Source organism: Aegilops tauschii, chromosome 3 (assembly GCF_002575655.3).
Source record: "Aegilops tauschii subsp. strangulata cultivar AL8/78 chromosome 3, Aet v6.0, whole genome shotgun sequence".
NCBI classification, from domain to species: domain Eukaryota; kingdom Viridiplantae; phylum Streptophyta; class Magnoliopsida; order Poales; family Poaceae; genus Aegilops; species Aegilops tauschii.
Window position 1 is genome coordinate 365,504,757 of NC_053037.3, and position 15,572 is coordinate 365,520,328.

At 43.5% G+C, this 15,572-nt stretch overlaps 1 pseudogene; it reads left to right on the forward strand.

Moving 5' to 3' along the window:
- The first annotated feature begins 293 nt into the window (after nucleotides 1-293).
- On the forward strand, nucleotides 294-14,366 carry LOC109760566 (ABC transporter D family member 1-like; annotated as a pseudogene).
- Nucleotides 14,367-15,572: the final 1,206 nt, after the last annotated feature.

The window sequence follows — 15,572 nt, forward strand, 5'->3', positions numbered from 1 at the left end:
TTTTTGAGCTGGGTCTTGGAGCTTCACTTGTAGCATATGTATATTCACTTTGTATCATGGTAGGGGTAGCCATCTTTGCATCTTGATGTACATAGCATGCTTTTTGTGATATATCATGTTGCATTGTATACATGTTCATTTTCATGCATTGGTTAGGATGAGCTTCTCCTATATATAGTGAACACTAGATTTTGCTACATTTTAGATTGTGGGCATGCTTGCTAGTGATTGGTACCGTGTGGCTATGCTCTTGATTGTATTGACATATATTCATGTTGAGATAGTCCATTTTTCTTGCTATTCTTTCCAATTGCGTAAAGCCTTAACTTCGCCGCCTGCTCTCCCTTCCCACCACAGGCCCCGCCGCTCGCCCGATTCCGCCCCCGAATTCGTCCATTCTTTTATCTCCTCTCCCCTACTCTCCTCTCCCGTACTGACGGCGCCTCATTCACTTGACCTGGACTTAAAAGTTCTGTACTTTTCTTGTGTCTAATTCGGTTGCAGCGATGCTCCGTGTCGAGGGGAGGACGCCCTGATTCCGCGCTGTTGCCGTACGTGAGATCTCGGGGTGGCCATCTCACGGCGGCGACATGCCGTCTCTGCAGCTGCTGCAGTTGACGGACCGCGGACAGGTGCTTCTGGCTTCCAGGAGGTTTGCTCCGATTGCTCACAGAGTTTGCTCCCTTATTTTTTTCTTGCTATTCTTTCCAATTGCGTCGTGGAATGCAGTGTTTGCCTCCTCACTGTCTCTCGTGTGGAACCAGGAGGACTCTCGATGTTGTTTCTGGCGCGCTGATTGCTGGTGGAGCTTTGGCCTATGCCCGGTCAAGCCAGAGCCAGCAGAGGAGGCGTTCAGAGGCAAATTATGGCAGCGAAGCCAGTGAATTGGCCACCAAAGGGGATGGGTTGAGTCAAAATGGTAGATTGGCTGCAACAAAGCGTAAAAAGAGTGGGCTTAAATCTTTGCATTTCCTAACTGCTATCCTGCTGAAGAAGATTGGTCCCAATGGCACACGCTTCCTTCTAGGCTTGGTATTAACAGCGGTAAGTTCCACCATTTTCTATGATTGCATTCTACTTTTGGAACTTGTGGCCTGTCACAACTCACAAGTGATTCCAATGTCGCAACTGGCCTACTGCTGCTAGCATATAAAGGAATCATTTGTGAATAAATCTGTATTACTCATCCTAGTTTCTTAACAAGGAAAGCAACCTAACAATCCCATGTCAATGAAGAAAGTTAGCAAAAATATTTTTTTCCTAAGAAATAGAAAAGAAACAATCTATGTTTAATGCATTTTCCATATGTTTTGATGGTAAAATTTTGAATGTCTAAAAACATTTTATCCTGACTATTTAATAATATGTACTATCGTCGCTAGAAACTTTTTTTAACTATTGCTAGAAGTTTCTGTTTTTTCAAATGTCTACCTTTGGGAGTTTTGGACAGTATTGGAAGCTTTACTAATGATCTACAGCACCACATTCTTTTTTCCAGGTGTTGCGTACTGCTGTGGGGCATAGATTGGCAAAAGTTCAAGGCTTTTTGTTTAAAGCAGCATTTCTTCGGCGTGTCCCAACATTTACACGCTTGATCATAGAAAACCTTATATTATGTTTCCTCCAATCCACATTATATCAGACATCAAAATACTTGACAGGGTCTTTGAGTTTGCGTTTCAAGAAAATTTTAACTGATATCGTTGATGCTGATTACTTTGAGGTACTTTTACTTCAATTTGTTTCTTCATTGGTTCCATTTTGTGTTACTTCCAAGTGCACACATTTCTCACCTGCATCATTGCATTATTTCCTCAGAATACCATGAAGAGTATTATAGAATTTGAATGCCAATAAAGAGTATTTTCTAAGTTCTTAATCTATCAACATACTAATTTGTTCTTGTCAGTATTATGTCATAGATTATGGGACCATTTATAAAACTAGTGATCAGTGCAGCAAAGAACGCATAGCTGTCATGTCATAGAAAAAAAAGAAATTCCATAAAATGGGAACTATGTTTCATCACGTGCTATTCTCCTACAATCTAAAGATGAATATCGTTTCTATGATAGTCAATTATAGTATTCGGTTGGTGCATGAAAAATATGCTTACCATTTTTTTCTAGTGCTGTTACCAGTAATTTTTTAATCTTACCCTTTCTAGTGCTCCCATTTTCTTTATGCTAGTTGAATTTGCCTGCCAGTTTTTAATTTATGCTAGCATTAATTACTTTTTTCAGTTAGGTTGTGAAGATTATAATTGATTTTGGTTTTAGAAGCTATTTTTCCCCGTTTTCCTTCATGCCTTATTAGGAGAATGCAGTTGCTTTTAGTCATGCGTGCACTTTTAGTACACATGCTAGCAGCTATGTTTTTCATTAATTTATTTAACACTTCTCCTTTTAAAATACAATTTTGACAAGACATTTCACACTCTTGTTTGCTCTATCTCCAGAATATGGTTTATTACAAAATGTCATATGTGGATCATCGAGTATCAAATCCAGAGCAAAGGATTGCTAGTGATATCCCAAAGTTCTCTTCTGAACTAAGTGAGCTTGTACAGGATGATCTGGCTGCGGTTGCAGAAGGGCTAATATACACCTGGCGTCTCTGTTCGTATGCTAGTCCAAAATACATGGTCTGGATTATGGTAAATTCTTGATAGAAAATCTTGGTAGCGATGCTTTATTTACTTATATAAGATGTGATAGCCTATAATAACCTCTATGAAAGCTATTAGTATTTTGTATTGACAGCCAGTTTCTTCCTCACTGATCACTTGGTAGTTTTATTATATTTAAATGCTTTCAGGCATATGTACTAGTTGCTGGTGGGGTGATAAGGAAATTTTCTCCTGCTTTTGTAAAACTGAAATCCACGGAACAACAACTGGAAGGAGACTATCGTCAACTACATTCACGATTAAGACACATGCGGAGAGTGTGGCATTTTATGGTGGTGAGAACAGAGAAGCATCTCATATTATGCAGAGGTTTGAGGCTCTTGTTGGGCATCTGAATCTTGTGCGTCATGAAAACTGGTGGTTCGGCATGATTCAAGATTTCTTTCTGAAGTATTTTGGTGCCACTGTGGCAGTTGTCCTTATCATTGAACCATTCTTCTCTGGCAACCTTAGACCTGATTCATCAACCCTTGGAAGGGCTGAAATGTTAAGCAATCTTCGATATCACACAAGTGTAATCATATCGTTGTTTCAGTCCCTTGGGATTCTTTCTATCAGTTCAAGACATTTAAATATCTTGAGGTACAGTTTTCCATCTATTTTACAAATTGTTAACATTACGTCATTACACCATAGGTCCGAATCATGGAAGGTGACCCTTTGCTCCAAAAGTTACTGAACAATGGTGCATCTATCTAATTAAATCTACTTTTTTTATGCCGTTGTAATTTGACAATAGTGATACTTCCTGTTCCATTTCTGACTTTCACACTGAAAATAACTTCTTTTTTCATGAAACTGTTTTAGTGCTATGATCCACATTTTGTGAAGAGGGAAGAATCTCACTTTTGCTTTTTGTTGTTTAGTGGTTTAACATTTTTCCAAGCCAAAGACATTATGTCATTTTGTGTAGTGCTTGGACGGAGCATAACTGGAAATTGTTACATCCTGCTGTTAACTTGTGATTTAGATATTATTTAATTTCAGAAGTACTTTCAATTTGTGGAGCTTATGATGTGATTCTCTATTTGATTTGACCTGTTGCATTTTGTGTTAGGTGACCTTCCTATATTCTAGTGTATGAGATCATGAAAATTGGCAGATCTGTTAAAGTTTTGAACTGGTGTCCACAAAACACACGCGCACACACACACACACACACACACACACACACACAGTAACTTTATGATTATTTTGGTAGACCATACTTTATGCAGAATACAGCTGGACAATGTCAACTTACTTGCAAAACACAGTGACTTTGATTTCTGTTTGGAAAACTTTGATGGGGTCCTTCCTTGCCCCTTTTGTGTTCCAGACGCGTTTTCTGCTCATATGCTGCTTTTGAGTTCTGAACTTTGCACCATCAGAATGTGATTGTGATGCATATGGACTTTCAATGTAATTTCACAGTGGCTATGCAGACCGAATTCGTGAGTTATTGGATGTTTCACGTGAGCTGTCTGGTATTCGTGATAAATCATTGAATCACAATTCTCCTTCTGGAAATTATATCAGTGAAGCAAACCATATAGAATTTTCTGATGTTAAGGTAATGAAAACATGCTGGCTGGAGTATCATATTCATTCTTGATGTGCTTTATTGTCAAGTTTCTGATTTGAAGTGATTGCAGGTAGTGACACCTGCAGGTAATATCTTGGTCAACGATTTGACACTCCGGGTAGAAACTGGTTCAAATCTTTTGAACACTGGTATATTCTTCTACCAAACATTTGCTATTGTGAATTTAAACTTATGACTTGACTGGCACACTGCTCTCTGTGATGAAAATTAAATTGATTTGAAGTGTAGCCCCCCACAGATATTTCCTTTGCTTGATGTGCATTTCTATTTTATATGTTGTAGACCATTTGTAAATCAGCAGCTATTTGATTGCATGATAAGGAAGTCTGTACAGTCTTGACACCCGCTGATATGGTAGAACTTGGGATAGCCCGAAGAATACTTCACCCTCCCTTGGAGGCTCTGACTACTTTTAGGCTCTGACAATGGGATCTCTTTTATACAGATGACTGACTTAACCCTTAACAAATATCCTAACCAAATCCATCTAACTTATCTCTATCCTAACAAACTAACTAATCCTATTTGCAGTGCTACAGTGCTCGTTGGGCTAGGCCTGTGGCCGGCCCACCTGGCATAACACCTGCTTGAAGGATAGCGTTGAAATGTTCCACATGTATTCTTGGATGATTTTAGATTCCTTTTTGTATGTCTCATCATGATCTCAAACTCATATACATCTTTGCACAAAACATCTGTTTTCATAAGCCTATGTCTCACTATATTTACAATTTTACGGATTTATCTTCTTCCAGGTCCCAATGGTAGCGGAAAAAGCTCCCTTTTCCGGGTCCTTGGGGGTCTGTGGCCACTGGTATCTGGCCACATTGTTAAACCTGGTGTTGGTTCAGATCTGAATAAGGAGATCTTTTATGTCCCCCAAAGACCTTACACAGCTGTTGGGACACTACGTGAACAACTAATCTACCCTCTTACAGAAGATCAGGAGATTGAATCTCTTACCTATGATGGCATGGTGGACCTTCTAAAGAATGTAATGCTCTCTAAGTTGGATATTTGCATTGGTATTGTGGCTTCTTTAGGCTTGAGGTGCAACTTAGCACATGAACCTGCTGGATTTCTAACCATGCCCGTTTCACAGGTTGACCTGGAATACTTGCTAGAACGCTATCCTCTTGATAAGGAAGTTAACTGGGGTGATGAGCTGTCCCTTGGTGAGCAACAAAGACTGGGAATGGCCAGGTTATTCTACCATAAGCCAAAGTTTGCCATACTTGATGAGTGCACTAGTGCTGTAACGACTGATATGGAAGAACGTTTTTGCAAGAAGGTTCGAGCTATGGGTACATCTTGCATAACAATATCTCATCGCCCAGCTTTAGTTGCATTTCATGATATTGTTTTGTCCTTGGACGGTGAAGGCGGCTGGAATGTTCAGCACAGAAGGTTGAAACCCTTTAAATAAGTTGTTAAATGTATGTTCTCTGAATTAATTCACTAAAAAAATAGTAATATACTATTTTTGCAGGGAGGACTCTTCCTTTTCCACTGAAGAGTCTGATTTTTCATCATTAGAAACTGATCGCAAATCTGATGCACTGACTGTTCAAAGAGATTTTATGAGAAGGGCAAAGGTATATGATTTTTGGTCTACTGGATTTCTGTTCCATCATCATTAACAGGCACAACTTAACTCATGTTTTTGTTTAATGGGTTTCCTCACCAGAGCAATGCTTCGTTGGGGTCCAAGGACCATTCGTACTCTACAGAGGTCATAGCAACTTCCCCTAAGGTGGAAATAGAACATGCAGTACGGACATCTCGGGTTCCACATTTGCGATGCCACCCAAGACCTCTGCCTCTCAGAGTAGCTGCAATACTCAACATACTAGTATGCTGTTCTCCTTGGTGCCTTTCTGTTCCCCAATAATTCACTCGGCCACTACTTTAGAATTTAGAAATCTTTGCTTGTTGGTTACTCCTTTGTTTGAACTGTGCGACTTGCGGTAAACATCTTGCCTTTCCTGGCCGACGTGTTCCATGTTATATAGATGGGTTGCAAGCCCGGATATGCGTACAAGTTGTTGTGGAGATACATCTTGGAGGAGAAGAAATACAAGAGATAAAAGAAGATAAAGATTACATGAGTATCTTGTCTAACTACTCCTTTTTTTGCATGGTAATACGTGTCTCATTTATAATAAAGATCCGGTTACAAGGCACGTAAGCACCAACATTACAAGACTGAAAGGATAGGATAATCCTATACAAAATACCAGTGCCTGTTCCTCTCCTCCGACACCACCGAAGCGGCCACCAAAGGGAAAGAAAACAGATCACCTCTTCACCCGAGCTCGACGCGGCCCCATCGCTGATCAGCAGCTTTACGGACCTTGAAAGTAGTTTGCCAGAAGCAAAACCATTGCCGTTGAAAGAATCAGACCGGGGCAACATGTCCCCGGACACGCCATCGAACTCTAGATCTGACACCCCCGCACGACAACGACGTCGAAGGAGGAAACCAAAACTGTCAGCCACCAACCAAAAACCTAGCACGGGATGCACCATCTTCCAGCTGTCACTTGCGCAGACAACCGTCTGCGCGTACTCCTGGACGATAAAACCTCCCTGCTCCACCATGACGTCGGAGACAACGCCACAGCAACGGGGACAGAGCAGAAGGAGAGACACACCTGATGGAGTCCCCGCCGCCACCTCGCCGACACCATCCATGAACCCTAACACAGCCGATCTGAAGGATCGGCAAACACACGATGCCATCAACTCCGAGACGCCGCCATGAAGGACACCGCCGGTGTGGGAGTGAAGCTGAGGCAGATTTATTCGTCCGGGCGCCGCTCCCACCACCCCAACGGCGCACCACGACCTACAAATCCAAAACCTAACTATAGAGCGGAGGAACGGGTCCCCCCTTCCTCCTGCCGCCGGAGCAGCCGGAGGGAGAGGGGGCAAACGCCCTGGCCGACTAAGATCGGAGGAAGAAAATCGCCTCCCTAGTCGCCAGGCGTGGCGGCGGCTAGGGTAGGGAAGGCGTACGACTGGCCGTAATATGATGCACGTCTAACTACTCCTCATGCGGTTAGCAAGGGTCTCCTCTCCTCGTACGCAAGGTATATACGTGCAGAATATATCACGTTTAACACCCTCTCTTAATCACAACTTCATCAAGTTGAGATTATGCTTGAAGTCCTCAAAACTTCTTGTGGGTAGAGCTTTGGTAAAGCCATCAGCAACTTGGTCTTGAGAGTGAATAAACCGAATATCCAAAAGTTTGTTTGCAACTCTTTCTCGAACGAAGTGAAAATCTATCTCAATGTGTTTAGTTCTGGCATGAAAAACTGGATTTGCTGACAAGTAGGTAGCACCTAGATTATCACACCATAAACATGGAGCTCTAGTGCTTTTCATACCTAGTTCCTTTAGAATTGACTGCACCCATATGATTTCTGCTGTTGCATTTGCCAATGCCTTGTATTCTGCCTCTGTACTGGATCTTGAAACTGTGGCTTGCTTCCTTGCACTCCAAGATATCAAATTAGGTCCAAAGAAAACTGCAAAGCCACCGGTTGAACGTCTGTCATCTAGACATCCAGCCCAATCAGAGTCAGAGAAGGCACTGATAAGTGTAGAGGATGATTTGTTGAAATTTAGGCCAACATTCAACGTATTTTTCACATATCTTACTATACGTTTTGCAGCAGTCATATGAACAGTGGTAGGTGCATGGAGAAACTGACATACTTTGTTAACAGCAAAGGAGATGTCTGGTCTAGTCAGTGTTAAGTACTGAAGTGCACCTACCAGGCTTCTGTATTTTGTACCATTTTCTGAACTCAGAGGCTCTCCTTCAGCAAGGGATAATTTTTCTGTGCTAGATAGGGGAGTGGGTGCAGGCTTACAACTTTGCAAACCGGCCTTTTTTACCAAGTCTGTTGCATATTTTTCTTGAGAGAGGTGAAGGCCATCCTTGTGTTGCTTTACCTCAATGTCAAGAAAATAATGTAGATCTCCTAGATCCTTGAGAGCAAACTCTGCACTCAAAACCTTCAACAGTGCAGTTATTGCTTCATCAGATGAACTTGTCACAATTATATCATCAACGTATATGAGAACAAATATGGATATACTTGATTTGTTATAAATAAACAATGAAGTGTCAGACTTTGAAGGAACAAAACCAAGTGCTTGCATCTTCTTACTGAGGCGAGAATACCATGCTCTTGGAGCCTGCTTTAGTCCATACAATGCCTTGTCAAGCTTACACACATGAAGTGGTGCACGTGTGTTTTCAAACCCAGGTGGTTGTTTCATGTAAACCTCTTCTTCCAGAACACCATGGAGGAACGCGTTCTGAACATCTAGCTGACGTAGACTCCATCCCCTGGACACAGCAATGGACAAAACAAGACGAATAGTAGCAGCTTTTACAACTGGACTAAACGTGTCCTCATAGTCAATACCATACCGTTGTTTAAAACCCTTTGCAACGAGTCTAGCTTTGTAACGGTCAATGGTTCCATCAGCTTTCCTTTTTATCCTAAAGACCCATTTGCAGTCAATAAGATTTTTACCTCGTTGTGGAGGAACCAGATGCCATGTTCTATTTTTCTTAAGTGCTATGATTTCATCATGCATTGCTTTTCTCCAATTTGCATCACCCAAAGCTTCTTCAAGGGTATTGGGTTCTCCTGGTTCACCTGTAGAACATACCAGCCCATATTTTGTAACATGTTTATAATCAATAGGTTTAATTGCCCCTTGTTGCACTCGTGTTCGACGTGGAGGAGTGGCAGCAGGAGCTTCTGTAGAGAGATCCGGCGCAGAAGATCCCGGGTCTGGATCAAGCTGATCCTCGCCTGATCCCGAGGAGGATCCGCGCGGGCCTCCAGAGCCAGCAGCGTCACCAGGCGATGTCGGGGTTGGATCTTCTGTGGTGGTGGATCGTGGTGCGGGGAACGATTTCGCCGCAGAAGATCTGGGCCTGGACGAATCATCATGGCCCAATGATTGCATGGCCCCTGAGCTGATCGAATCTGTCCCCGCGCCCGACTGACGAGCAGCGGCGCGCCGCGTGTACACACGTAGTTGGGCCTCCCGCTGGACACGGCCCGAGCCAGTGCCGGCCTGCCGCTTGTCGAGCGCGGAGTCGTGCGCGCGAGGGGAAGCGCTGCAGCCCGCCAGCCTCTGCCGCGTGGCTGATGCGGACTCGGCCGCGCGCCCGTCTGCACCTATCGTGGTTAGCCCGGCAGGATCGCTGCCAGACGCGGATCCCGAGGAAGATCTGCTGCATGGCTGCAACACCTGGGGCGATCCCGAGGCAGATATGTCCCCCGAGCCAGGACACATAAAATAAGGGCCTGCTGCTCCATTTTCTTCATTGTTTTCTGCTGCGATTTTTGCACTGTTTCCTGCATCATCACAAGACTCATGGAGGCTATTAGTAGGGTTAGTCAACATATGATCATCACAATTTGTAATGCCCCCTTGATCATAGCCGGAAAGATGAGAGGGTAGAAGCAAGATTTCCTTGCAGAGTAGTGCACCGGCGTTAGGATGAAGATCCGCAAAGGGGAATTTTGTCCCATGAAAAACAACATCACGTGAGATGTATACCCTACCAGTAGAGATGTCAAGGCACTTGACACCTCTGTGTTGGGCGCTATATCCAAGAAAAGCACACCGTTTTGACCGAAACATGAGCTTGCGGTTATTGTAAGGCCGAAGATTTGGCCAACACGCACAGCCAAAGACACGGAGAGAGGTGTAGTCGGGTTTTGTATTTAGGAGACGTTCCATAGGTGTTTCATTGTTGATGACACGGCTAGGTAGCATGTTGATGATGTGGACGGCTGTGAGAAAGGCCTCATCCCAAAACTTGAGAGGCATGGAGGCTCCTGCGAGGAGGGCCAAACCAACCTCGACAATGTGCCTATGCTTGCGTTCGGCTGACCCGTTTTGGTGGTGAGCGTGTGGGCATGATACATGGTGAGATATGCCTATGTTTTGGAAGAAGGAATTGAGTTTCTCGTATTCCCCTCCCGAATCCGATTGGACAGCAATGATCTTACTGTCGAACTTTCTTTCAACGAGTGCTTGAAAGTTGTGAAAAACTTGAAACACATCGGATCTTTTTTTGAGAAGATAGATCCATGAAAATTTGCTATAGTCATCGATAAAACTTACATAGTACGTGTGTCTACCAACAGAGGAGGGGGCAGGCCCCCACACATCAGAAAAGATCAATTGCAAAGGTTTGGTGGAGACACTAGTAGAGATGGGATACGGTAATTGATGACTTTTAGCACACTGACATGAATCACAAATAGTTTCAATATTGCGCTCACCAACAAACGGGAGCTTATTTTTCCTAAGTAATTTTTCAACCAAAGAAAAAGAGGCATGTCCTAAACGATCATGCCATCGTGTGGACGACAGCTTGATAGCACCACAAGCTTGTTTATTGAATCTTCTAAAGTCCGGAATCAACGGGTAGAGCCCTCGAACACATCTACCTCGATAGAGAACTTTCTTCGTGGCCTGATCCTTGATCAAAAAGAAGAAAGGATGAAACTCGAGAAAAACATGATTGTCAATAGCAATTCTATGAACGGAGAGAAGATTCTTATGAGCACTAGGAACATGCGAGATTCTTTTGAGATGAATTTTACGACTAGGGGTATTAAAAATTGAGTGGCCAATGTGACGTATGCCCATACCTTCACCACTGGCCGTATGAATCTGATCTTTGCCACGATATTTCTCCTTCATGGTGACCTTCTCGAGTTCGTTGGTGATGTGGTTGGTAGCACCACTGTCAACGTACCAGTTTGTGTCAACTCCATAGCCATCGGCCGCCGCAGCAACTTTCTCTTCATCTTGCGAGGAGTCACCGTCATCTTCTTCGTAGCGGTACCAACAGTCCTTTGCATCCCCGAGTATGGCAGCCGCACCCGTGCTCCTACACAAGTTTCTTCCTTGAGCAATCGAGGGTGCTGCTGTACATGAGCACCTCCATCCCCGATTGCATCATCATCCACTGCAACCCAGCGCTGCCACAAGGGGGACTCTAGAGGAACCAGAATGTCTTTGGCAGTGTCAAAGCCTCCAAAATATATGCCCTTGGAGCGATGCTGGTAATCCCCTGTAGATGCCCAGGATGCCATTTTTCCTATAGATAGTTTGGATGAAGTGGCGAATGCCTCTGAACTGCCGGGTGTCTTTCCGGCCAATATCGGCTGCAAGACGAGTGTGGGCAATGTCGAGCGGATAGATGATGACCAGAGTAGTACATCCGGCAGCAGCACCAGCACCAGCACCAGCAAAGAAGTTTTTCTTTTGAAATGGAAAATAACTTCCATTAGAACATCTATCCAGACAATTCGCTGGACACCATCAAAGCTACAGATTCAGGAAGTTGGTCCTGCCAATACACAGGTCCATTTACGCAGCTACTGTATGAGCAACTGAATTACAAGCCCGAGGGCAGTGAGAAACACAACACTCAACAAAATCAGATAGCATTCTCACTCTGATTTCTCTAAACATAGTGCTTGCATTAGCCACTAACAATGCATCAGTCTCCAAAATGATACGTTGAATGCCCATAGCTGCAGCATACTCAATGCCCTTCAAACAAGCCACAGTTTCAGAGTGTTGTGCATTTATCAAATGCTCTTCCAGACCTGCACCTGCGGCCACAGCTTGCCCATCAGAATCACGTATAACAAAGCCCCAACCACCTCTATTAAGATCAGAGAAGAATGCCCCATAACAATTTATTTTAGTATAAAAATCCTCCGGAGGAGCTCTCCATTTTGGTTTGCTGTCCTTCTGAACTTTACAAGTGTTACCTTGGACAGCAGAGTTCCAGGCCTGCATGTGGAACATGACATCATTAACCACTTCCTGGGCACTCTTTTTTCTCTCCCCTGCATTCATCTTATTTCTCATAGACCACCAGCACCACATTAGTAAGATTACTTTCTTTCTGCTGCACATCACCTTGGAGGCTCCACAATTTCTGTAGCATGTCTTTAACAGATGCTTGTGATACCAGGCATGCTCTCACCTCCTCCATATTCAGGAGCAGCCAACATAACTGCATATCCTTGCACTTGAATAATAGGTGGCCGATGTCTTCGTCAAGTCTGTGACAAACAGGGCAAAGAGTATCGAGATTAACCCCTCTTTTAGCAATATTCATTTTAACTTGCAAGGAATTGTGGGCCAGCTGCCATACAAACACTTTCACCTTATTTGTTGCAACATTCAAGTTCCAAATTTTCTTCCAGTTGAAGCTACTGGCAGCATCAGAAGAGGGTGATGCATCGGCCCCATTTACTTGATCCCTGATTTTGATGCCTAAAGAATAGGCCGATTTTCACCGAAAAAAGCCCCTTGGGATCAGGATGACAGGCTGGAAAATCCTCCGTATCTTCGAATAGTGGAATCGATAAAATAAATTTAGCGTCTTCCTCCCAAAATGTTTCTGTAATTAGCTGCTCATCCCACGATCCAGTGATAGGATTAATGAGATCAGCAACCTTCTCAAGGATGGATCCCCTTCGAGGTGTAATGACCCTTCTTGTGAAATTCCTTGGTATCCACGGATCTTTCCAAATATCCACTGTATCACCATTTCCAATCCTCCAGATTAGACCTTCCTTCAGCAACTGCACCCCTTTAAGAATGCTCCTCCATGTATATGAAATGCCTTTTTTAGCAGTTGCCTTAAGGATAGATTTATCTGAAAAGTACTTGGCCTTCAGTACTTGTGCACATAAGGTATCTGGAAACACAAGGATTCTCCAAGCCTGCCTAGCCAACATAGCAATGTTAAATGTGTACAGATCCCGAAATCCCATGCCACCCTTGCTTTTCGATCTGGTCAATTTCTCCCAAGAGACCCAATGGATTTTATTCATCTTATCTTGCTGACTCCACCAATACCTCCCGATGATGGAAGAAATCTCCTCACATAGCTCTTTTGTCAGTTCGAAGCAGGACATAGCATATGTAGGAATGGCTTGAGCAACTGCTTTTATCATGATTTCTTTACCAGCCTTGGAAAGCAGCTTCTCTTGCCAGCCTTGAATTCGTGTCCACACTTTTTGTTTAATGTATTCAAACATACGTTTCTTCGATTTCCCAACATAAACTGGCAGGCCCAAATATTTTTCATTACTAGCGAGCTTCGTAATATTTAGTTCTGTCAGTACTTGCTTCTTAATCTCCTCAGTTGTATTGGGGCTGAACATAACTGTCGTCTTATCCTTATTTATCATCTGACCCGAGACTTCCTCATAAAGCTGTAGAATCCTTTGTAAGCTTTGGGCTCCTGATTTTGTAGCTTTTAGCAAGACCAATGTATCATCGGCAAAGAAAAGGTGGCTCACACAAATAGCCCCAGGGCATACTCGGATGCCTTGTATCTCCCTTCTTTCTTCAGCTTGCTTGAGAAGAGCTGACAGACCCTCGGCACATAAAATAAATAGGTATGGTGATAGGGGATCACCTTGACGCAAACCCCGTTGAGGCCTGAATTGTTCTGAATACTCTCCATTTATCTTCACTCTATAGCTGACTGTGGAAACACATTTCATGATTAAATCAACCCATGCTGCAGCGAATCCCAATTTTCGCATAATTTTCTCAAGAAAAGGCCATTCTACTCTGTCATATGCTTTACTCATGTCTAATTTTATAGCAGCCAGCCCTATATTACCTTTCCTTTTGTTTCTAAGGTAGTGCGAGCCAGGAGGACATTATCAGTTATCAGCCTACCCAGAACAAAAGCATGGTAAGGGCAATAGATGTGAACTTATAGTCTGCTGAGGTGCCAGCGTCTTTCAATATGCTCCAGTACAGATCCTACAAGAATAATGGCGAGTCTTTCAATATGCTCCAGTACAGATCCTGCAAGAATAATGGCGAGAGATTAGAGAGAACCTTCTTAAAAAAAGATTAGAGAGAACCATTTGCAAGTATACTTCATCCATCCCAGAAGTAGATTCGTTTTGAACATCGACATGGTCTTCGAGATGCAACTTTGACTACTTTGTTTTGTTGTAGACTATTTTTGAAACATAGTTAAAATATACTTTTGTGAAACAATGTTTCGAGATAAATCTATTCATACTATTCACATCTCACAGTGCAACACATTAAAATTTATTTATAGTCAAAGTTTGAAATAGTCGACTTTATAGGATAAGCCCAAAACTAACTTATTTGTAGCATGGAGGTAGTAGTATTTGCCTACTGAGCAAACAGTCACTCCAACCATTTCAATGAGATTTGTTGAACAAATGGTTGGTCCTTGGACTTCACCTTTGGATAGTTTTCGTCGAGCAGATCAAGGTTCATATATAGAACATCTGATTCAGACTTCGGACGAGAGAGATATGGTTACGAGAAGATCTACATGTCGGATACACCGGTAAGACCGGTGGGTCCAGGCGGTCAGACCGGTTTAGGTCTGTAGAATCCGTGTAGAAGTTGTATTTTAATATGGAATTTGTTAGGGTTTCGACCCAAGTCAGAGCAAGACCTCTCCACTTTATAAATATAAAGGACCACGGCCGATTGAGGGTATCACGATCGAATCTATCAAATCTACCTTTTATTGTTTCACCTTTACCCTTCTCCAACAACCTCATGTGTTGTTCTTCTACTGCCTTCATAGTATGAGAGGACGTCCTGTCGGGGTTCTATACCATCGGCAAGTAAATTTAGTACGATCGCGTGTCGGATCCGGACGGCTAGCACAAGAGACACAAGGATTTATACTGGTTCGGGCGCCACGGGGCTCCCTACGTCCAGTTCTGGTGGTGTTCTTTATGCCCGGATGGGAAAAACTTGTAGTAGGAGATACAAGCGGCTCGCGAGAGAGGACCTGATCCCAAGTCTCTATGTGTGTGGTGTTGCGGTTCGGTACTTGGTACTGCGTGTTCGTGTGAGCGAGCGAGCCTGACCGGGTGTCCTGGCTCGTCCGGCTCGGTTGTATGTTGGGTTCTTTCGTTTTTTGCCCGTTCTTTTCGTGGATTCCTCCCCTTCCTTTTATAGTTCAAGGAAGGCAAGGTTACAAGGGGTAGTTAGGTAAAAACGTCGTGCTACAGTGTTGCGACAGTGCTGGAACAGTGCCGCTCTGCAGTCCTTCGTCTTGGATTGGGGGCGTACAACGTCCCGTCGTGGTAGCTGTACCATAGGACGGTGTAGGCTGTAGGCTCTCGCCTCGGGGCGATCGAGCTCGAGCTACCGGCGCTATTCGCTTGATAGGTCGAGGAATCCCTGGGTGAGCTCCTGACTTAGCTTTTG